The 22,767-nt window shown below is 51.0% G+C and overlaps 1 protein-coding gene and 2 long non-coding RNA genes across 4 annotated transcripts in view; 1 reads left to right on the forward strand and 2 right to left on the reverse strand.

Annotated features, from left to right (window-relative positions):
- Window positions 1–252: 252 nt before the first annotated feature.
- Window positions 253–6,466, reverse strand: LOC116455169. The gene is made up of 2 exons (XR_004244316.1): window positions 5,855–6,466; window positions 253–858 (listed from the first exon to the last, which is right to left on the reverse strand). It is a non-coding gene; the product is annotated as an uncharacterized LOC116455169 (long non-coding RNA).
- Window positions 6,467–8,350: 1,884 nt separating this feature from the next.
- LOC116455182 lies at window positions 8,351–16,988 on the reverse strand. Of its 2 annotated transcripts, none has more exons than XR_004244323.1 (3): window positions 16,632–16,988; window positions 11,561–11,647; window positions 8,351–9,567 (listed from the first exon to the last, which is right to left on the reverse strand). It is a non-coding gene; the product is annotated as an uncharacterized LOC116455182 (long non-coding RNA). The 2 variants fall into 2 exon arrangements; XR_004244324.1 differs by having other exon boundaries at window positions 8,351–9,586.
- Window positions 16,989–17,065: 77 nt separating this feature from the next.
- CSMD2 (CUB and Sushi multiple domains 2) overlaps window positions 17,066–22,767 on the forward strand; it is a 350,153-nt gene continuing 344,451 nt past the window's right edge. The window contains exon 1 of the mRNA XM_032132060.1: window positions 17,066–17,129. The gene's annotated coding sequence lies outside the window, so the exon portion shown is untranslated. The remainder of the gene's footprint in view (window positions 17,130–22,767) is intronic.

Here is a 22,767-nt window from a genome sequence, read left to right on the forward strand (position 1 = left end):
CCAACAGGATTTTCCTCACCAGCACTTGGGATGGAACAAACGCTGCAAAACTGCTACAAAAAATGGAATTCCTCGAGCCAGTCCTAAGCAAGAGCAGCAGTGAGGGGGCTAAACGGGGATTAATTACTGCCTGAATAAACTCCCATCCCTTAAAACCACATCATCATCATCACCTCACACGCCAAGTCCTCATCCTGGAGCTCCCAGCTCTGCCCTACACCTTCTGCACACCTTTGGAAAAATCCTGTTGTGCCTCCAGTTCTCAGTTTTCCCCGGTTTTCCCTTATTTTTTTTTTTTTTTTGGCTTCTCAGCATGGTCAGTGTGATTGCCAGTGCACTGAGGGCTGTGAAACCAGGACACAGAGCCAAGGACAGCAACAACCTCTGCAGAGAAACCACAAACACTGAAAATAAAGGGGCGTTTTGCCCTGCTAAGGACAGAGCTGACTCGTTCTGCTTATGTAGGAGGTTTCAGTCATGGTGTTAACAGGTTATTGGGACGTGATTTCAGTGCTGTGTCCCCCAGCACGGTGACAACGGCCACCTCAGCAGCTTCTGACACGCAGGAGCCTCTCCTTCCTCCCTTCCTGCACTCGACAGCAACCTCCAGGTAATTATCCACAAGGGCAGAGCCCCTGGAGAAGCCATTTCTCACTCTGCTGCTGCTCAGGGGCCACCAGGTTAAACAAGTGATGGAAAACCTCTGGGAGCTGCTCTCCTGCTTCCCCTCGCAGCCCTTCGTGCACGTGGGGGTCGTGTCCTCCCCCCGGGCAGGGCTTGGAGGGGGTTTATGGCACCTTGGGGAGGCAATAAATTGGAGGCAGCACAGGAGAGATCCGGCTCGTGGTCAAATGACAGCTGCAAAGAGGGAGGGATGGGGTAAAAAAGCTGCTGAAGATGTTTTTGTAAAAGGCACAAAGCAAAAAAAAAAAACCACAGGTTTTGGGGAAAATCACGCTCCAATTTAGGCAACTCCAATACTGGGGAGTGTTTAAGGACCAGTGTAACCACACACAGCTCCTGTTTCCACAGGGAGTGAGTCACATCCCTGGGACAAGGGGTATTTGCAGATGGAAAAGGCGTCGTCCCTCCCACCAACCACCTCTGAAGGGCTTTAAAAACGCTGGTAACACCCCAAAAGGAAGCAAAGCAAACAGGGGGAACAGCAGGGCTGGAGAAGCACAGAGCGACGGCTCCTCCGGGGATTGTGGCTGGATTTTGGCACCTCCCGTGCTGTGAGCAGAGAAAAGCATCCAAGCACTGGTGTGCTCACCAGACCCCTCTGATCATCGGCCCTGCAAGGGCTCCTCATGATTAAACACAACTCAAAGAAGGTTTCTTAATCATGACTTATTACTATGGTAACACCAGGCAGTCAAAGGGAATTATGCAAGGACCTCCCCAGGGGTGGGAGAGGGAGAGGCACCTCCGGTCACGGAGCACCTGGAGCTCAGGCAGGGAGGGAGAACAGAGAGAAAAACCTGGCCCAGGCTTCTCCTCACTAATTAGTAACTCAACAATTAATATTGCAGAGCCACCTGGAAGCCCAATCTTTCCCTGAACCACTGGGCCTGGTGCTGTACAAACCACAGGCTGCTCAGAGACAGAATTTCAGTTGCAAATCAAAAGGCTGAGGGAATTGGGATTGCTCAGCCTGAGAAAGAGAAGCTTTGGGGTGTCCTAATTTTGGCCTTCCAGTGCCTGAAGGGAGCCCACAAGAGGATGGCAGGGGCTGGAAGGAGATGATCCTTAAGGTCCCTTCCAACCCAAACCATCTTGTGATCACATCTTGCAATAAACACAAAGTTTCTCACTCCTGAAGTGAAAGAGGAGGAATTTACCCCAAGCCACACCATGGATTTCCCCACTGGCACATTCCCTTGAAGCCTGACTTGGGGAGGGCACTCTCCCTGGGGTCAGCACAGAAATGGACCTGTTATTGTTATTTCTGGGCTTTGTTTCACACCACAGCCTCCAAAAAGCACTTGTTGCCTTACAGGGGGGCAATAAAAACCCTTTTATATCCCTACAAGGAAATGATTAGATAACTACTCAGCAGTAAAGCAGAACATATAAGAAAGTGCTGTTCTCATCATCATTCCTTGAAGCATCTTGTCATTATTATTAGGAAATGATCTATTTGTGCCAGGCTAATTCATATGGACTGTAATTCCGGGACATAAATTACCCTGCCATGTGTACTCAGAGCAGAGCAACAGCAGCAGAGGTGCTGAATGTTCAAACCAATTTGTTAACAGGCTTTTCCTCCCCAACCTACTGCCCTCCTTTTCAATCTGCCGCATCCCAAAGAGTTTCCAAGGGCAGATATCCATATATATTTATTAGAAAGCCGTGCCCTAAAACATCTGAGGTTACCTCTTGGAACTTATTCACAGGCTCTGTCACAGGGAGAGTGGTTTAATGGTGCAGGAAATACATCTCTGTAAAGCTGTGTACATCCTGCTTTGGTGGTGACAGAGAGATTATGGTCCATCAAATAAGTAAATTAATTTAGTGCGTGTGAAGGAGGACGGCAGCAAAGGAGAATTCCCCTTGTGAAACTCGTTCCAAGCACCAAGCTCCTCTTTCCTTGTCTACAACCACTGAACAGCTTCCAAGAGTTTTCCAAAGTGGCCAAAATATCCACAGACATTTTAGAAGAAGTGCTAGAAGTGTTTAGAAGGTTTAGAAGTGTTTAGAAGGTTCTGGAAAGGTTGGGACAGAACCTCTTGTCCCTCAAGTCTCCATGGTTAAATAGTTTTTCTTTCTTGCCCGCCTGGTACCCACCCCAAGGTGAAGAACTGCAGGCACTTCTCCCCACAAAAGGATGACAAATTCCTCATCCCTCCCCATCAGAACCTTTCTCCTCCTGCTCTGAACACACACGGATCAGCTCTGCCTGCCTTGGGTCTTTTTTTTTTTGGCGATGTTTCATTTTCTTCAACCATTTCTCACCGAGAGGGCGAACAGAGGCGAATTTTAAACAAACCCCGAGCTGTGACTCCGCTGCCTTTGGCATTTCTCAGCCCTGTTCTCACCCTGTTAAACGCCGGCTCTTTGCAGGGAGGGAACGGGGGCTGACAATCCGTGGCTTTGCATAACAAAAACCCCGTTTAGTCGAGCAGTGGGGGACAGAGTCGCTTCAGGAAACCAGATAATCCAGAAACTGGTGCTAATAAGTTATTGACTTTCCCACTGCTCTTCCAGGAGCAGCTCATGGCTTCCGGTAATCGCTTCGCTTCCACCCTCAGAGTCCAGCTGTGGCTCTTGGAAGAGCTCATTTATGGCAGCTTGTGATAATGGGATATTTTAGCAATGTCAGCTTTTGCACAAGGTATAAAAATCCGCCGATTTACTGCCCCCTGCTCCCATCGCAATCAGAAAAGGCCAAGAAACCCATAAAGTGTGTCTCAGTCACATTTAGGTGAACATGACTCCCCTTTCCTGCCCTGCCCGTGTTTGGATCGAGTTCCGTGCCAGGCACAGAGGACCTGCACGTCCTTCCTGCCCTGGTGATGCTGTGCCAGGAGCTCAGCTCGGGTGCAGATGCAGCTGCCAGGATGCTGCTACCTGAGGGCTGGGAGATGTTACTTTGCTCCAGTCTCTGACACTGACCTCTCTTTGTCCTGCCCAAGAGACAGAATCACACCAGGGTTGGAGGGACCACGCTGGACCCGCAGGTCCTGCTCTCCCCCCAGCCTGTCCAGGTGCCTGGGGTTGTTCCTCCCCTGGTGCAAGATCTGCTTTTCCCTTTGCTGAATTCCAGACAGTTCCTCTGTGCCCACCTTTCCAGCACTCTGGGGTTCTCCTCCCAGTTTTGTGTCACCAAAGAACTCGCTGAGAAGGCTCCTGCCCCTTCAGCAAGGCATTGGTATACAAATTAACCCTGGGCCCAGGACTGAACCTTGAATAGTCACAGAACTGCTTCTGATTCTGGTCCTGGCCTGGCTCTCCAGGACACCCCCACAGCTGGAGCTAAATTTTAAATTTAAGGCTTTAAATCAGGCAGCTTGAGCACAGCCAGATGAGGGTTTGGAAGTGCTGGTTCCAGGATTTACCTGAGTGAAATTCAGGGCAGTTCTCAGGGCTGCAGCTGTGAGCAGATGTGACACAGGCAGCTCTCCCTTCTAATTGCACCAGACTGCACCTTCTTGGGGACCTGGAGTCTCTTCTGCTGCCTTTCCAAAGCACCTGGCACAGCAACATGTTGATGAAAGGAGGCTCCCAGGCAAGGATCTGATGCTAATTAAAAAGATGAGCACGCCAGACCTTCAGTCTATAAATCAACAACATCCCCTGCCACGACCACACAGTCAATTTACAGCAGCTGAGTTCTTACTGTGGGGGGGGTGATGCTTCAGCAGCAGCCAGAGCTGCCCACAGGTAACCCCAAAAAATGCTTCACGTGGACAAGGGAAAAAATGCTTTGTTAGCAGGGCTGGAGAAGAACAGAGGGAGCACTTTCCAGGCTGGCGGTACTTGGAAGGCACCCCTGTGACTCGGGAAGGTCAGGAAAGGCTTTGAAAGAACCAGGGTCTCTCCAACAGCTGCCCTGCTAATGAGGCACATCCATCTCCACCCAGCACACCCAGTGTCGTCCTGCCTTTGGTGCAGCTGATTTAGGAAAACCAAGACTTGCACATCGGTGTTTCCAATAAATCCTGACTAAATAATCACAGTTGGGCCCTTCTGCCCTTAAAAGCTGAACATTTTCTACAGTAGCAAGGCAAGTTTCTTGATATGATGGCGGGAGGGAAAAGGGGGGCAGGGAAGACTTTCTGGAGTTGGAAGGAGAGAATAATAAATATATTTTCCCCCTTTAACTGAGGCAGTTTTTACAGCGAAGCTAAAACACTGCAGGGACTCCTGGGGATCAGATCCTGTCAAAGGTTTGCATTTCATGGCTGAGCTTTGAAAGGTGAGGGCAGTGCATTTGCTGGGAGACAGAATGATAACTTCGTCCTTCAGGCTGAAATAACAGAGCTGAACATATTTCCATTCAAACAAGAGCAGAATCCCCGGGATAAAGGGTAAGTGGGTGTGGATGTGCGTGCTGGAGGAGAAGCAGAACACAGAACATCACTGTGAGGGTCACGGGGGAGATTCTGTGCCCCTGGGAGGATGCTCTCAGGGGCTGGGCAGTGCCTGACCTCCTGGGCTCTGGAAAGCTACAGCAGGGAAAGCTGGAATTGGTTATCACAGAATCCTCATGGAATGGTTTGGGTTGGGAGGGGACTTAAATCCCATCCTGTTCCACCCCCTGTCATGGGCAGGGACACCTTCCACTATCCCAGGCTGCTCCAAGCCCCATCCAACTGGCCTTGGACACTTCCAGGGATGGGCATTATGAGGCCTGATAACAGCCCTGCACTTCAGGGTTCAAAGTTTGCAAGATGAGCTGAAGGAGGAAGAGCTGATCCACCAAAACTCCTCAAATCGCTCCATCCCAGGGAGAACAGCAGGGGAGAAATCAATAACCCCAGCAAGAAACTGTAATAACAGCTGACATTTATCCAGCATGGATAGCCAGGTGTCCCCAAACACTTGACAGATATTACAGGCTGAGCTGATTTACAAGCAGGGATCTGGCTCCTTGCACAACATCGATTCCCACACTGAGGCAAAGGAACTCCTGTGGATTTCGTGGTAACCTTCACCCACCTCTCCACTCCAGGGTGAGTGTTGGGATGCTCTGACCTTCCACATCCCACATGGTTTAGCGTGGAATTTCCCTCCACCAGGAATAAGGCAGCTCCCATTCGGGGGAGGTAATCATTTGTTTTGGGCAGCTGCACAGAAAACGTCCAAATATTGTGAGAGAGGCTCAGAAGCACCTTCACGGTGCTCTGCTCACCTTGTAATCTCCTCCTTCCCATCAGGAGTCCGGCTCACACATCCCTCTGCTTTCCATTAGACAGGGAACTATTCCAGGCAGCTCCTCACCCTGGATTTGCCTTTGGCACAGCAGCTCAGCACAAGCAGCAGTGACACTTAGAACAAGGTGTTTCCTTGTCTCTGCCTCAGCCTTACATTCCTTCTACAAAGGGAAAAAAGGAAAACATGAGAGGGGATGAGAACGGGATTCAAAGGCTCAGAAAAAACCCCCGAAACAAACAACAACCCCAGTGCCTTGGAGCTGGCAGGGCAAGCACAGCCCTGATGGCACTGAGGGCTCCCCAGTGCTTGCTAGGCTCGAGGCACTGAAGTGACACCACTCCATGTGACACTGTCCACTGCAGCAGGCGATGCTTTGTCTGGGCTGGAGCCCAAACAGGTCCAACTACACTGAGGGGGGGCTGAAACCTCTGTAATTTAAAGAGATCTGAAGGGAAGACAGAACCAGGCTCAGGTGATGAGGGAAGGGGATGTCACTCAGTGTATTGGGTTTGCGTGTCCTGGTTTTGGTAGCAGGGGGGCTACAGGGGTGGCTTCTGTGAGACGCTGCCAGAAGCTTCCTCCATGTCCAGCAGAGCCAATCCCTGCTGGCTCCAAAGATGGACATGCTGCTGGCCAAGCCTGGGCCAGTTAGAAATGGTGGTAACACCTCTGGGATAACAGATTGAAGAAGAAAATCAAAACAAAAAGCTGTTGCACAGTTGGAATTGCAGCCAGAGAAGAGCGGGGTGAGAACTTGTGAGAGGAATAGCTCTGCAGACACCGAGGGCAGGGGAGAGGGGGGCAGAGCTGCTCCAGGCACCAGAGCTGGGATTCCTCTGCAGGCTGTGGTGAAGACCATGGTGAGGTGTGCCCCTGCAGCCCCTGGGGATCCACAGGGGATGCAGAGATCCACCCGCAGCCCCTGGAAGTCCACAGGGGATGCAGAGCTCCACCTGCAGCCCCTGGGGATCCCCGGGGGATGCAGAGATCCACCTGCAGCCCGTGGGGATCCCCGGGGGATGCAGAGATCCACCCGCAGCCCCTGGAGGTCCACAGGGGATACAGAGATCCACCCACAGCCCCTGGGGATCCCTGGGGGATGCAGAGATCCCCCCACAGCCCCTGGAAGTCCACAGGGGATGCAGAGATTCACCCGCAGCTTCTGGGGATCCACAGGGGATGCAGAGATCCACCCGCAGCCCCTGGAAGTCCACAGGGGATGCAGAGATTCACCCGCAGCCCCTGGGCATCCACGGGGGATGCAGAGATCCACCCGCAGCCCCTGGGGATCCCCGGGGGATGCAGAGATCCACCCGCAGCCCCTGGGGATCCCCGGGGGATGCAGAGATCCACCCGCAGCCCCTGGAGGTCCACAGGGGATACAGAGATCCACCCACAGCCCCTGGGGATCCCTGGGGGATGCAGAGATCCCCCCACAGCCCCTGGAAGTCCACAGGGGATGCAGAGATCCACCCACAGCCCCTGGGGATCCCCGGGGGATGCAGAGATTCACCCGCAGCTTCTGGGGATCCACAGGGGATGCAGAGATCCACCCGCAGCCCCCGGGGATCCACGGCGGATGCAGAGATCCACCCGCAGCCCCTGGAAGTCCACAGGGGATGCAGAGATTCACCCGCAGCTTCTGGGGATCCACAGGGGATGCAGAGATCCACCCGCAGCCCCCGGGGATCCACGGCGGATGCAGAGATCCACCCGCAGCCCCTGGAAGTCCACAGGGGATGCAGAGATTCACCCGCAGCCCCTGGGGATCCCTGGGGGATGCAGAGATCCACCCGCAGCCCCTGGGGATCCCTGGGGGATGCAGAGATCCACCCGCAGCCCCTGGGGATCCCCGGGGGATGCAGAGATCCCCCCGCAGCCCCCAGAGATCCCTGGGGGATGCAGAGATCCCCCTGCAGTCCTTGGGGATCCACGGGGGATGCAGAGATCCACCTGCAGCCCCAGGAGATCCACCCGCAGCCCCTGGGGATCCACAGGGATGCAGAGATCCCCCTCCAGCCCTGGAGGAGCCCCCATGGGAGCAGGAGATGCCTGAGGAGAGGCTGTGACCCCGTGGGAGCCCCGTGGCCAGAGGGGCCCTGCTGGAGCAGCCTGTCCGGACAGGACTGACCCCATGGCAGAGTGACCCCCGGGCTGCAGCAGTGTGAGGGGGCTGCTGCCCCTGGGATGGACTCACCTTGGAGAAGTTCCTGGAGAACTCTCCCGTGGGACGGACCCCAGGGTGCAGCAGGGGAACGACTCCTGTCCCGGAGCAGCAGGAGAAGGCACAGGGGATGAACTGACCACAGCCCCCATTCCCTGTGTCCCTGTGCTGCTGGGGTAGGAGGTAGAGCTGGGAAGGAGGGAGGGGTGGGGGGAAGGTGTTTTTAAGGGTTTATTTGACTTCTCATTGTCCTGCTCTGATTTTGTTGGCAATAAATTCACTTTGTATCTCTTAATTAGAGCCTGTTTTGCCCATGATGAGTGATCTCTGCTGGTCCTTATCTCAACCCATGAACCCTTCATTAAATTTTCTCTCTCCATCCAGCTGTGGAGAGGAGTGAGGGAATGGATTTGAGGGTGCTCAGAGTCCAGCCAGAATCAACCCACTGCACCAAGCGTGCACATCTGCTTCACACCTCACCCCAAGGGGCAGCTCACCCTCTCCAGAGCTCAGGGCTGTTACAGGAGGTCACAGAGGGCAGAGACACCGAGCCAGGTGCTGCTCACACACAGCAGAACACCCAAGGTGTGGAGCCACCAATCTCTACGAGACGGAGCACAACTGCCTTGTCTTCCTCTGCACTCCAGCACTGCTCTGGAGAGGGACTTCCATTCAACATGGAAACACCACATCCCCACCCTCCCTCACAGCTTGGAGCTGCTGCGTGTTTGCTTCTAATAACCATGTAGACATATGGGGATTTATTCTGATGATCAATAAAATAATCCTTGAATTTTTCATGTGTTTTTCACCTCGTGTCTTCCCCCTCAGGGCACTCTCCCCGTGCTGCACGAGGAGCGTGGGAGGAAGCGAAGGAAGCCGGAGCAAGGAGCCAGCTGGGCTGTGGATGCCAGGATCACCCTTTGCACTGGAAGCAGCACCACTGCCTCGTGCAACAGAGGAAAAACACCGAGGTCTGAAGCCCCTCACCCCTTCTCCTTTCCCTGAATGGAGCCCGGGTTTGATCCCCTCAGGTTTCCCTCGCCTCAGCCTCTGAGGACATCCCCCAGCGTGGCTATAGTGGCACCCTGAGTTGGCTGATGCCAGCTCTGGAATCAGCCCTTCCCACAGTCCCCTCCCTGCTCCTTCCACAGATTCCTGACTTTCAAATTAAACATGCAGGAAAGATGGGAAGTTCTGTGTGGGGAGTCCAAAAGAAAAGCAGCACCAACAGCCCATCCCAACTTCTTCAAGGGCTTCCTTAATTCCCACTTCACATTTCTCCCTCAGAACATCAGTGCTGCTGAGCAGCTCTGCCACTCTGGGACGTGTGACAATTCCTCTGCTATTCCCATAAGCCCTGGGAGAAGAGTGGAGGATGGATTTGCACGGAACTGCTGCAAAGTTTCCCAGCTCACTGCAGCTTGAAATCACAAAAGAGGAGCTGGATGGGAGGTTGTTGAGACAGATAAGACACAAAACACTCCTCCTTTCAGGCAACAGATTCTCTTCCAGGCCTTGGATAGCTGCAAAGAAAGAGAAAAACTGTTCTCAACTCTCCAGTGATTGTTCCATCAGCATCAGCCTCAATCCATCAATCAGTCTGAGATTCCAACTTGGAATTCACAGTAAACCAAGACACTGGGAAGAACCGTGAGGAAACAGAATAAAAACAATCCTGTTGCCAAGAAATCAGCTCCCAAAACGTTTGCATCTCGTCCCTCCAAACGCTGAAGGACAGAGTGAAGCCTTCCCAGCTAAACCTGCTGCTGGTGTTCTGATTGCTGCTCATGTCCTCGCTATACTTGAGCTCTTTCCAGATAAACAAACCTGGATTAAGTTTTCCAGTATCATAATCATAATTGGGGAAGAAAATTAAAATCTCACTGCTATTTGTTCAGCATTATAAAAGTGACTGTGTCAGGCCTAACAAGCATCATTAGTTCCACTGAGAAGCCTTTCAGCTCCACGCAGGGACCAGAGCTTGGTTAAACACCCATTGAGATGTTGTTCCCCAACTCAGATTTCTCAGCTGGGTGACTCAACAGGCTTTCCCTAATTTGCCAGTCACCAATAGCAACCCTTAAACCCCCCAAAAAAGAGCATTCAGAAGGATTTTTGGCAGCTCCCAGTCCCTAGAACAGGGTTGGGGTGAGGTCATGTGCTCTCCTTATACTCAAACCTCTGCACACAAGGGATGTTATAAATGAAAAGCAACGTGGAATGTGATGAGGAGCCAGGTAAAGGAGCTTGGATGGCAGGAATTATGCTGAACCTTCTCCCAAAGGTTAACTTTGTCCAGTGTTCTCCAGGAGGCAGGGCTGGGGTGGTGCCAGTGGCTGCACTCACTCTCCAGCAGCTCTGAATTAGGGATTTTAAGTTCCCTCCTCAGCAGTGGGGTCTCTGCAGCTGCTCCCTGAGATCAAGGGAGATGTGTTATCACTCACCCTCCCCAAAGCCTCGGCAGCAAACAGCCAGCCTGAGAGGATTTACGAGGAGCACACCAATCCCAAATCCCTCTTGTTAAAGTTTATTGCTATGGTAAATCTCCGCTGCAGAGGGAGGTTGTTGTAGCAACGCTTTGCCATGATTTTAACTTCACCTCTCTCTTCTCCTGCCCCTAGAGGTGTCATCTCTACCATGGAGCTGCTCAGTGAGGTGGCAGAGGCAGGGGATGCCCTGCACAGCTCCCTGGAGCGTCTCCCTCTCCTGCTTCCCCCAGCACTCCACATCCATTGCAGGCAGTTCTGCATCTTTTTTGGAGAAAAGCACTGGAAACACGTTACAAACACACCCACTGCCAAAGCAGCTCCCCAGACTGAGCCATCCTTGGCACAAAGTTAAGGATGCAGTCTCCAACAACTTGGATTCAGCTTTTTTTCTCCCTTATGAATTATGAATTTAGGTTAGGAAGAAAACCCTTCATGGACACCTGCCTAAACCACATTTATGGTGGTATCCAGTTTGTGGTACTCAAACAGAGCAGAGGGTGCACACATCCACTTCTACCACTCCTGGCAGCAAGAATATTCCCTTTGGACTTTCCAATCCTCAGAGGAACTTCACCAGAAAGAGCCAGACAAGCCCACAGACACTTTTGTTTCACCTCTACACCTCATTCAGCTGTAGCTGCGTGTTCCCTGCACAAGAGCCCAGCACTCCCACCTTAACAGAGGCTCTAAATAACATCTCGTCTTCCTTTCCTTTCTCTGGTTTTTCATCTTTCCTAACTCCACGCTACATTTCTTCCCTGCAAACACCCAATTTAGATGGCATCAGGAGGTGCTAACAAAAAATGCTTCACTGTCTTGTCAGCAGATTACAGAAAGGCGTCTCATTCAAGTTTATCCAGTTGGAAACAGAAGTAATTGATGTGAACTTGAAAAATATATGATTTGGAAGAGGGGGGTGGGAGAAGCTTCTCGCCAGCATCGCTGTTCCACCCAGCTCATCCCTCGGCTGTTCACCCGGGGCTGGTTAATCAGGAGCTCCATTATCACCTCCCTTTCCCACATTTACCTCGGGCACAAGGATCTGGGATGAGGACAAGGTGTAAATGTGCACGTGCTGCAGGTCCTGGTCTGGCTCTGCTCTCTGCAAGTGAAGCTGCAGCGGAGGGAGAACCAAGGATTCAATTAGGACAGGGACTGTGTTTGCCCAGGCAGGGATGTTGTCTGGGGCAGGGGGACTGGAGTGAGGTCCCTGTTCCTCCTCCCTTGGTCACAGCTGCCCCTTCTGACAGTGACAGCTTCACTTCCAAAGGCAGGAGCAGCAGGGAGTATTAGAATCCCAGCATAGCTTGGGTTGGAAAAGACATTAAAGCTCATCCAGTTCTACCCCCTGCCACTGGCAGGGACACCTTCCACTATCCCAGGTTGCTCCAAGCCCCATCCAACCTGGCCCTGGACACTCCCAGGGATCCAGGGGCAGCCACAGCTTCTCTGGGCACTCCATCCCAGCTCCTCCCCACCCCCCCAGGGAAGAACTCCTTCCCAAATCCCATCTAACCCTGCCCTCTCTCAGTTTGAAGCCATTCCCCCTTGTCCTGTCATGCCCTTGTAAAAAGTTTAGGGAGTGGTGACTCCTGAGCAGGGCTGAGACACAGCAGCACTCCCCGATCCCCAGGGCTCCCAGCATGAGGAATGTCCCAGCATCTCCCACAGCTGCACCAAACATCTGCCACGCCACGCTCAGGAGATGGGAACACGAAGTCCCAGCACAGCACAGGGTCCTGACATTCCCTCTGGATCTCCCAGGGCAGAACCTGACTCTGAGCCATGGTAGCAAATTAAAGCCCTTTTGCCCAAGACACAGAAGTACCCGTGGGTGAGCACTGACATTTCCCTCGTGCAGCTGCACCATCGTATTAAAACCAGAATTACTCTGTGCAATCAGCTCTCCTCATCCCAGCTAAACAACCCCTCCCAGCCCTGCTCAACTGCGCAGCGTTGCAGAAGTGCAAAGCAAGTCACTCCAAAGCACAGTTTGAAGTCATTGTTATTATTATTATTACTTCTATTGCACAGAGCACCCCCCAGGTGAGAGTCCAACCAGAACAGGTGTTGCACATCCTTTATTTCAATTAAATACTGTAATAGGGAGAGCAGCCCAAGGCTACAGGGAGCCAAATTAGAAAATTGCATGGAAAACACAAATAAAATGGATCAGAGTCACTCAGGTGAGGCTCACAGGAATGTGGCTGCCTGTTCCTCTGGGCAGCTCTGCTATTAAGGAATGAGGTTCTCAGGGAAAGGCCCTCTCATGGTGACATCTTCTGCTGACACCATGGCCAGCCGTGGCTTCTGCTGAAGGGGAGGAACAAATCCTGCCTCGGATGGATCCTCCCAGGTTTGTCTGAGACTGTCACAGAGCTGAGAACTGAACTCAGGCAACTGCTGTTGAACGTCCAAGTTGTCTGCAGCACCAAGGTAAGAACTCACATGAGCCCAGCAGCTGAAAGCCTTTGGAAGGATATTTTCCCAGCAGACTTTAATTTTGGAAAGGAAAAATGGACTAGACTAGCAGCTCTCTGCTACCTGCCCAATACAAGCACTGGACATCATCACTTTGCCAAGGCAGCTCACCTGGGATTCCAGGAAAGGAGGCTTTTAAAACTCAGCCACAACAGTTTGTCCTCCTCTGCTCCACGTTCTGGGGTCCTGCATCAAAGCAGATAAATAAAGCACCCAACTCCATGCCCACGCTGCCAATAAACTGGGATACTTTCCCTTGGGATGGAGCCATTCCGGAAGGGAAGCAGCATTTACAAAAGCTGACACTGATTTCGGGAGAAATATATTTGGAACAGTGGAAACATGGCACTAAAATCCGCCTCTCCATTTCTTTGAAATTAAAAACCCCAACACAACCCTTTCCTCAGATGCCTCCCCAGGAAGATGAAGCCAATTTTCCAGCATCCCAATGAATATTTCAAAGATGAGTGTTTCCTTAAGCTAATTGTTGCCCATTATCATGGAATTAAAAGCCAAATGGATTGAAGGCAATTGAGCCTCATCCCTTTCACTATTCTCTTTTCCCCAAAGACATTCCTGATTTTTAACTCCTCTGACCCTTGGGCTTTCAGACAGGTTTTCTGACAGGTTTTCTCACAGCACGAGAGCTCAAGGAAAGGTTCATGAACTGCAGAGGGCAGAAGGGACAGGTGGAGAGGCAGGATCCATGGTGAACAGTTCCTGAGAGAATTCCAGCACGCTGGGAATGTACTCCCACCAGTTTGCATCCATCCCCTGCCTTCCCCCTGTTTGGAACCCACACACTGACCCAGGGCATCGCTCCTCCTGTCCTCACTACTCACCACATTGGCTTTTTCCGCGCTAAATCCCACAATTCAGCTTCCAATCCAACACCCTGGATGCATCCCTGCTCCCCAGAACCCTGCCTGGCTGGACAAACTGCTGGAGCAGGGCAGGTACAACCTTCAACAGCAGAGCTTCACCTTGCACTGATCTCCAAAATACAACTGAAGGACTTCGGATTTTTAAATTTAAAGTCTGACACAAGCAACAGGTGACAGACTCTGCCCTTTCCTGTTGTCACAGCTATTCCACCTACCCAGAATCACCGGGATTTTTCCTTCAGGTCCCACCCACTTTGTTTTTTGCCTTTTCCCAGGGTTGGCTCCTCATTGCAGCCCCCAGCACAACAGCACCGAGCAGCTGCTTGTTCACCGAACAGCCCAAGTGTGCATTGGCCCCTCTTAAACCCCGGCACACAGAGCTATTTGTTACTCAGCTGAAAGGTTCCCAGGGAAGCTTTTGTGACTGAAATGTGACTTTTCCCCCTTTCCATAAAGGAGGAAAACAAACCCAAGCAACTCCTGCAGGCAGCTTCCCATTTATTGCCACCTCCTCCAGCAGTGTGCACTGGGGACTGCTGTGAGGAACTACAGGAATTGGGAACGAATTCCTGCTTTTGCCACCCAGACCCAGGCCCTGGCCACTGCACAAGGGACTAAACAGGACTGCAGGTCTGTTCTGCAGTTGGAATTTCCTTTGGGAAAGCTGTCAGTGCTCTCGGAGTCCCCGCAGGTCTTTGAAGGAGGCCTGAGGAGCGATCTCAAGGAATGCCAGTCATGCCGAGCTCAGCCTTCCCCCCCTCCCACACGGGGCTTTTGTTCACTCGCTGTTTACAGCTCAGAATTACTGTCATCATAAATGTTGAATCACAAGGCTGGAATCGCAGGGAAGGATTCCTGCTTTGTTTGTGGCTCCCTCCTTTGTTGCCCACCTTTCCCCCCCTCCCGTTCGGTTGTGTTCCTCATCCAGTTTATGTGACACGCTCAAGTCTCGGAGGGATGAGAGCTATGGCAACAGGAGTTGTGCAGCTAATCCCTGATGCAGAGTGCTGAAATCACACTGTGCAGCAGCACATCAATTCATGAGAGCAGCCCTGCTTTCATTCATGTTAAACTTGGGGAAAGAAGTGCCAGAAATTCTGTGCGAGGGGAAAAACTCAGGGCAGCAGGTCCCACATGGGTCAGGGCAGTGGGTTTATAAAGCTGGAGCCTGGTCATGAGAGGAGGTAGAAATGGAGCCTGGACAGGTCAGACCAGCCTGGAAACATAACAAGAAATGGCAGAGCCTGTGGAAGTGGCTGGAAATTGGTAAAGACTCACTTCTGTTGCATTTCTGCTCCAGGTCACTATTTCTGCTCATGGACAGGGGGTGATAATTCGATATTGCACCCTCACAACCCTCCCTGAACTTTAATTCCCTCCAGCTGGTCCCAGTCTGAGCCAGAAGCCCCAGGGACAACACCCCAAACTGCTCCAGCTGGGGCTGAGCCCCCCTCCCTGCCCAGCCCAGAGACCCCTCCAGCCTTGCTAGGCACTGACACAACCACCGAGCACCAGCTCAGCCCCTCAGCACCACCAGGAACAAACTCCACAAACAGTTCTATTTTTCAGAAAACCCCTCTGCTCTCTTTCTACCTGGAAAGATCACTGGTGTGGAGCTGTCTGTGCTGTGTCTGCTCTCCAGGACATTCCTGGCTCTATAAACACCAGGGGAAAACCCCCCCACCTGCTGTGGGACACCAGGAAACTGCTCCTACCTGGGCAGCCCAGCAAAAAAACCAGGAATTAAACAAACCTCCTGAAATACTTGAACACTGCACGCATTTAAAAAAACCCAAGGAAAAAGCAGGGAACCAAACCTCACTTGTGCTCTCCATTCAGCTCTTCCCTGGGAATTAATCCATGATTCACAACTTCCCATCCGTGGGCTGAGAACCAACTGGTTATGAATGAATATTTTTGCAAGCTAAAGAATGTGCAGGGTCTACTCTGGGACAGCTTTTACACCAAAACCACAACTTTACAACCAACACCTGAACCCCAAAAAGAGCTGCACAGACTCACCCCAACCATCACCTCCTTCTTGGAGAGGTTCAGTTGCTGTAGGGGGAGAGCTGAGACCCCCCAGACCCACAAGGTGATGGGATTAGGGAAAAATCCCTGCCCTCCACAGCCAGAAATAAAGGATGATGCCAGACAGGTGTGGGCTGTGCTGGAATTTAGGTGGGATTCAGGCAGCACCCTTTTTGTAACTACGACAGCAAGAGGTGTGAATGGAGGGCTGCTACAGAGGAAATTTTAATTTATAATAATTTATGTTCTCATTTAGATGGCATAACTTATTGTAAATAAAAAAATTAAGTAAGTAGAAGCTTTTCTTTTTAAGGGAGAAAAAAAATAGATTTGAGATTGGGCAATAAACCCAGCAAAAACTGGAGGAGCCTCCTCGGGGTCCCTCTCCTCTGCTGCTCCCCCTGCAAGGAACCACCTGAGCTGTTACTGTTCCCCAAATCCACCAAAATCCTCCGGATAAATCAGATTCCCCAACAGGGCCTCGTGGTGTCAGTGAGCCAGGCATTGTTTTATTCTTGGCCAGGGTTTGGGTGTGTGGCTGACAAAGCTCTGGCCTCCACACAGACCCTGATCCAAACCTTTTCCACTTATTTATACATTTTGAGCAAACAAAGAAATGAACGTACCCTGGCTCTAAGCCACACAGTTCTCTTCATCATTTAGCATGCCATTGATTATTGATTTCTTGCTCTTCCTGCTTACCTGGCCCACATCCTTCAGTCCTTTTATCAGCAGGGGCTTTCCAGATTTCCAGGCCTTGATCTCCTCTCTATCTCCTGGTTACTCCAACATCCTCCAAGTGCCATAAATTTAAGTTCCCAAATTCAATCTCCAAGTCCTTTTGGCTCAGTTTGTTGGAGCTGGTCAGGGTTGGTTTCAGCAAACCTAAATGTTTAAGGTGACTTAATGATCAAAGTAACAACAAGGGCCTGCGCGGAAACTCAGCCGGTGCTGGCTAAAAGTGGGCACTGCTCACAATTAATTTTAAAAACTCATTAAAAATTAGTAAAGGAAGTGATAACATTTCCAATATGACAGCTTTATTGAGCTTCAGGGTGATGGGTGTGGGACAGGAAGGGGAAGGGGAGGGAAAAGGAAGGGGCGGGATCTCCATGCCTTGCCTGGCAGGGGATTCCAGAACCTTCCATACTCTCCTGGAGGCTCAGCAGTTTCAGGTTTCAGCTGCTCTGAATCTTGTAGGTAAGTTTTGTTCACTGGTTTTTTTTTATTGTTGTTCTTTTTTTTTTTTTTTTTTTTTTTTTTTTTTTTTTTTTTTTTTTTTTTTGTTCAGTGTTTTCACTTTGGGGAAAGTTTGTTCTTTCCCCTTGGCTCTATGTTAGGGGATATTTTGGGAGTGATGGATGTGTGTGGTGAGTTCTCCCACGGGAATTGTCGATGTCACCGCAAGATTTGCAGTCAGATCCTCAAGCTTCAGGTGTGCTGAGGTGAATTTGGAGCAGAATCAGCTCTCGAGGAGCTGGGTGTGCTGAGCAGGGACCTGTTCTTCACCCCTGGAAGGGTACCTGTTCTCCAGGTGCACAGCCCTGGAGAGTTGATATTTTCTTTTTATTATTTATTTTCCTTATTAATTTAATGCTATTTTTACCAATTTCCTTATTAATCTAATTTAATTCCTTCATTTTATTAGTAAACTTCAAATGGGGATTGGCTTTGCAACACCTGCTTAGTGCTGAGTTTGCCTCTGTAATTCTCTGTGCTCAGGTGTTGCTCCTCTGAGCTCTGGTTTAGGCTGGAGAGCTGGAATAGAAGCTAAGTTTTCCCAACTTTTATTAGGAAATAAAGCAGTGCAGTTTGGCTGATTCTGCTGGTAGAGACTTGGGGGAAGGAGAGGTGTGAGCACCTGGAAAAATCCCTGATGAGCCTTGCAGCTCGCATAGAAACATGCAAATAAAGTGGTTTTTGGAGCCATGTGGAGAATTTGACTTTGTTCAAGCTGCACCTCAACATCTGCTGGGTACCTGGGATGGCTCAAACCACAGGCACCAGCATTGTGTTTTCAGTGCTTTTGGAAATCCTGCTGCTCTGGGTATGGAGGGTTGTGCTGCTGTTTTTATTCCAGCAGTGCCTGTGATGTGCTGGGTACAGGTTTAGGAATTTGCATCCAAAAATTCAAAAGAGGCGGTGTAACGTAGAAACACGTTCCCATAAAATCCTTGTGGCATCTTCATGGGAAGCTGGCATGTTTTAATTAATTTGTGAACAGAAGTTGGATGTGGGGGAAGCGCAGGGATTCCTGAGCATGGCAGAAGCACTTTAGGAAAAACATTGGGGTTTAAGGAGAGGGGTGAGGGACAAAGCTCCTCCTGAAGTGGCTCTGGACACAGCTCTGGTGGCTGTAAGGAACTGTGGAGTGGTCCCTGGCAGGAGCAGCTTGTCCTTGCCTGTGTTCAGGACAGGAAAAGGGAATTTTACGTGTGCTGCTGATAAACTTTGAGCCTCCCTGCTATCACTTTATGCATGTCAGGATTTGTCAGGGTAGGAAAGCAGATTATTGCAGATGCTGCAGAGCCAGGGGCTCCCCACTGTGGGTTTGGGATCAGCACTGGGTGGGCTCAGAACAGCTGGGAAAGGGGTTTTTTGGCTGCCCTGTGCAGGTGAGCCTGAAAGTGCCCCCAGTGCTGGCAGAAAATGCTGTTTGTGCTTTGAACTGGGGCCTGTCTGACACAAATTGGGAAGCACCTCCCCTAAATTTCCAGGGGTGCTGAGCAGAACGTGCTTCCTGTACCTGTTGGAACCTTCTGTTAGGTGGGACCTGTCCTCGGGACTGAGGTGTTGGTGGCTCCATAGACCTGGCAGAGTATCTGTACCCACCAAAAGTGCTAAAACCCCAAAAGCCTCCCTTCTTCCTGGGAGAATCCATGGCAGGAAGCTTCCTTAATCCACAGAACCCCCAAACAGTCTGAAGATTCCTGTAATGGAATAGTCCCAGCTAATGGAACAAGATATATTCAACCCACAAAATAGAAACTAAATCCAACCGTGGGAATTAACTGAGAGTATCTGAGGTAACATAATTATTTACCTAATTCTGAGCTTTGGATGTACCTGGGGGCTCTCATTGTTTCCCCATAAGCAAAGAGCAGCTTGGAGCCTGCACAGAATTTACTTTAGACAGAAACAAGAATAAATAGAGCAACAGAAGTGAAATCTTTATTTAGAGCAGGTGTGCTGGGCTGCTCTCTGCCATGCCACATTAATCTGGCCTGCAGCGACCACAGCTGCCCTGCCAGAGCTGCAAACCTCGGGAACACAGAGGGGCAGGAGCAGGAGGGGATTGCCCATTGGAAATTCTCCGTGGCTTTGGTTATTTAGATGCAGTTTTCACTTTAAAAGGGTTGCAAAGCAGTTTCAGGCTACTTCAAAGCAGTGCTCTGGGTAGAAACGTGCTTTTCTCTGTTCTGGGGGAGGGTGGGGAGAGGACGGTCAGGCAGCTGATCCTGGGGGGTACAGCAGGATTTTTAGTCTCTGTTTGGAGGGTCTGAGCAGACTGAGCTTAGGAAACCTCAGCCCAGCCATCCCCTCTCTTTTGGGGCATTTATTGCCTCTCTGAGGATGTTTCCAAGTGCTGCAGTCCCTGCTCTGGTGTTCAGAAAATGCAGAGTAGAAAATGCTGAAATCCTCAAGCGCTGCTGGGGAGGGAAGCAGGACCTGTGGTGCTTGGAGGGGAAGAAAGCAGGTGAGGGAGTGGGGATGATCTCCGCTCCTCGTGGTAACCAAATCCCTGCTGAAACCTGATTAACACAGATCACTTACTTTAAGATTCTCTCTTCAGGTATTTTAAGGAACCTTTTATTGTTCCCAAGCTCCCTTCAAGCTAAAATTTTGCCCTGGGAAGAGGAAGGTTCTTTTAGCTTTGGCTTTTCTGTCAAGGTCTAAGCTGGTCAGTAAAAAAAAAAAATTCCCTTCATTTTTCTGTTGCATGTTATTCCTCATGTGCCTGCTTTTGGGATAGGGTTTGTTTCCTAAAAAGCAAAGAGCTTGGTGTTGAGATGAGTAATTAGAGCAGTGAATGTCAGTGAAAACATGAGGTTTTTTGGAAGCACGAGGGGTCAGAAAGGCATTCCTGCCTCAGCAGAGAAGAGGAGGGGGATTGGAGAAAGGGTGAGCTTTGTTTACAGGCTCCTGAGCAAAGGTGAGAGATCTGAGCAGTGAAAAGTTCAGCGCTGATAGACTTGTTAAAAGTTGCCCTTGACTGCTTACAGGCATCATTTTAATTTAAATGTAATAAAAACCTGAAAGGGAAAATTAAGATGCGGAAAGCAGTTGAAAAGCCTGTCTGAAGACATCTGCAAAATGGTTTTATTCTGAGCAAATATAAGAAAACTGTTGGGGTTTTTTATTGTCAAACAATAATTGTGCCTCCATTTATACAACGGCTTTTACAACCAAATCTCTTTCATAGATTGCTTCCAAAACAACGCAGAAGTTGATTTATTTTTAAACTCTGTCCCCATAACTCTCCTCTCCCTGGTGATTGAGCATCTCCATGGTGGCAGGGAGTGGCTGGAGCTGAGGTTGTGAGGGAATGGGGGGATTTGGCTGGGGCAGAGCAAGGCAGGGACCTCCCTCAGCCCCTTTCCCTCGTGCTGAGCCTGGTGGCAGTGCCCTGACCTCGACCCACCCTCCCTGTGGTGCCAGCGTGGCACGAGCTGGGTTAAGGATGGGGGAAGATTGTTCTGCTCAGGGCACCTTTATCTCACTTGGGTGTTTTAATTTTCCTCGACCCAGTCCTTTCCCAGTCCAGCTTTGTCCAGGTCCCAGTAGAAGTGCTCCCTGTGCTCTCAGCTCTCTTCCGTGATCATTTTGGCAGAGATGGATCTTTGCATTCCCCTTCAGTTCCCAACCAGGCCTGAAAATGAAATGTTCTGCTTGCAATAAATACAAAAGTAGAGGTGCCTGTTTTCCATACCCTCTAAAAATCCCACTGCTGTCTCCAGAGGACAAGGAATACTTCTGTCCCACAGGTCCCACGGGCACAACCCTGTCAGGTTTCCAGATCTGGGAATATTTTGGAAGATTATGCAGTGTAATCAGTAGATCATGGGAGTGGGGTACTGAGGTGTAGGAGCTCTCTCAGCTGTGCAAACCCCTTTGGATTCAGCTGCACTATATATGGGATTTTCTGCGTGGGGTGAAATGGTCGCTGCTCTAATGATCTGCATTTCTCTGTCCTCTTCTGATGGCAGCTCAGAGCACTGTGAAATGGGGAGGTTTTGACCTGTTTGGCTGTGTCTGATGTCAGGAAAGCAAAACAATGCCAGAACCTAAACCCAGAAGCCCCAAGAATCCTGACTTGGGCTTTGTGCTTAGAAGGCAGGAACTGAATCTTTCCCTGGGTGAGGAACTTAAAACCTACAGCCAATTAATAACTGCTGTAAAATAGTGCTTTAGTCTGGAAGTGCTGACAGAGAATTTAGTGCACCTTATGGAGGGCAGGGGGGTTACAGATTAATTAATTAAATTTTGGAAAGTCTGTAATCCTTGGACAAAGGGCTCTGTAAATGTAATATGCAACAGCTATTGCTGCAAGCTCCTCTGGTTTCAGATGGGCTGGGGACATGAGGTGCCTTTAAAAGAGAATCACTGAAGTGACCAGGCCAGGCTGGCCTACCCGGGATAGTGGGAGGTGTCCCTGCCATGGCAGGGGGTGGCACTGGATGAGCTTTGAGGTCCCTTCCAACCCAAATCATTCCATGATCCTTCAGAAAGGAGAGCCTGGCTCATGATGTGGTCAAGCAGAAGGCTTGAAGGCCTCTGTGTTCTGGGGTGTGTTTGAGATTTGGGCTTCTGAGACTCTTTTGGGCTGCCTGGGGTGGTCAGGCTCCTCCAGGTGTTGTTGCGTGTCTGTATCCAGAGCAGTTTTGGTGACTGCAGGGACCACAGCCCCTGGTCCCCTGTCCCCAGCAGCCGTCACTGAGTGGGGTCAGGGCAGCACCTGCACAGTTCAGCTCAGCTGATCAAGCAGCACCTCGTCCCTGAGTGTCCTGCTGCAGTTTTGTCCCCTGCTGTCCCGGGGACAGTGGCAGGGTTGTGGGAGCCCCTGTGCGGCTGGAAGTGCCCTGAGGACAGGACCCTGCAGTGCTCAGGACAGTGGGGATGTCATGGACACCCAAAGCTCTGTACCCTGTGTTGAGCCCGAGTGCAGGATGTGGCTGCTGTGACCTGAGCTGCCTTTGCCCCCATGTCAGTGGCTTGGGGCACCAGGACGTGTCTGGCAGTGCTGGCGGAACCAACCCAGGCCTTGGGACCTGTCACACCATGGAAAGGGCCATCTGTGCTGCTGCCAGGAGCCCGCACTGCTGTCACAGGGGCTTGTCCCTGTCCCCTGGGGGGATTAAGCCATGTCCCTGCACCCCAGCGTGGTGGCTTGGCTGTCCTGCCTGGCTCTGAAGGCAGCTGGCTCTGAGCATCCCGTGCTTCACTCTGGATCCTCCTGCTGAGCCAGAGCACAGTTCCCTACCACAGGAACCTGCAGCATCCCGTGACACTTGGCAGCTGGCAGGGACTGTGAGAGCCACAGGGACAGAAACACTCTGGGGTGGCTGTTTTCCAGAGATCCCAGGGCTCTGAGGTGCCTCTGGAGCGGCTTGGAGAATGGTGGGAAGTGGCAGAGCTCCTCAGAGAGCCTCGCTGGGGCCAGGCAGCAGCATATGGGTCTCATATGCTTGGGTTGGCCCTGTCTGCTCCTGGAGTAATTGCTCGTCTGGCTGGAAGCCATTCCAGTTCAGATGTGGAAAAGGAGCTGCTGGTGACACTTCCCAGGTTTCAGTCCCTTCCCTCCCCCCCACTCCTCACTGTCCTAATTAAATTTAATATT

Source organism: Corvus moneduloides, chromosome 23, assembly GCF_009650955.1.
Source record: "Corvus moneduloides isolate bCorMon1 chromosome 23, bCorMon1.pri, whole genome shotgun sequence".
Classification (NCBI taxonomy): Eukaryota; Metazoa; Chordata; class Aves; order Passeriformes; family Corvidae; genus Corvus; species Corvus moneduloides.